The following is a 434-nucleotide window of genomic DNA, read 5'->3' as shown; positions in this document are numbered from 1 at the left end:
AACTAGGGTGATCCGAAGGGTCCTTTCGAAATTCCCACCGGAGCGTAGTCCCAGGTGCCACGCCATAATGGTTCCGCCCACGGTCAACCTTACTCCACCGTGAGTGGGACACGTGGTGGGCACCGGTTGATCTAGGGATATCTGCCGCCATAATTGCGCCAGGCCCCGTCACCTATTTAAGCCCCCCTCCTGCCCTCTAGGGGTTTCACTACGCCTAAGAGTCGATATCTTTCTTCTACTTGAGGGTTTAGCCACTCCCTCGACGTCCTTCTAAGCATTCTTCGCACCAGTCTTCGCCACCTCTGCCGGCTCCCCGCTGCCTTTAGTCCCCCGAGTCCTTTCGAGGGGTTCTGCTGTCAGGGCCCCTGCTTCGAAGGCCAACATTGAGAGGATGCCGCGGATCAGAAGGAGTAAGAGGGGGAAAACAGCAGCCT

Source organism: Elaeis guineensis, chromosome 8 (genome assembly GCF_000442705.2).
Source record: "Elaeis guineensis isolate ETL-2024a chromosome 8, EG11, whole genome shotgun sequence".
NCBI lineage: Eukaryota > Viridiplantae > Streptophyta > Magnoliopsida > Arecales > Arecaceae > Elaeis > Elaeis guineensis.
Note: the sequence above shows the minus strand (reverse complement) of the source record.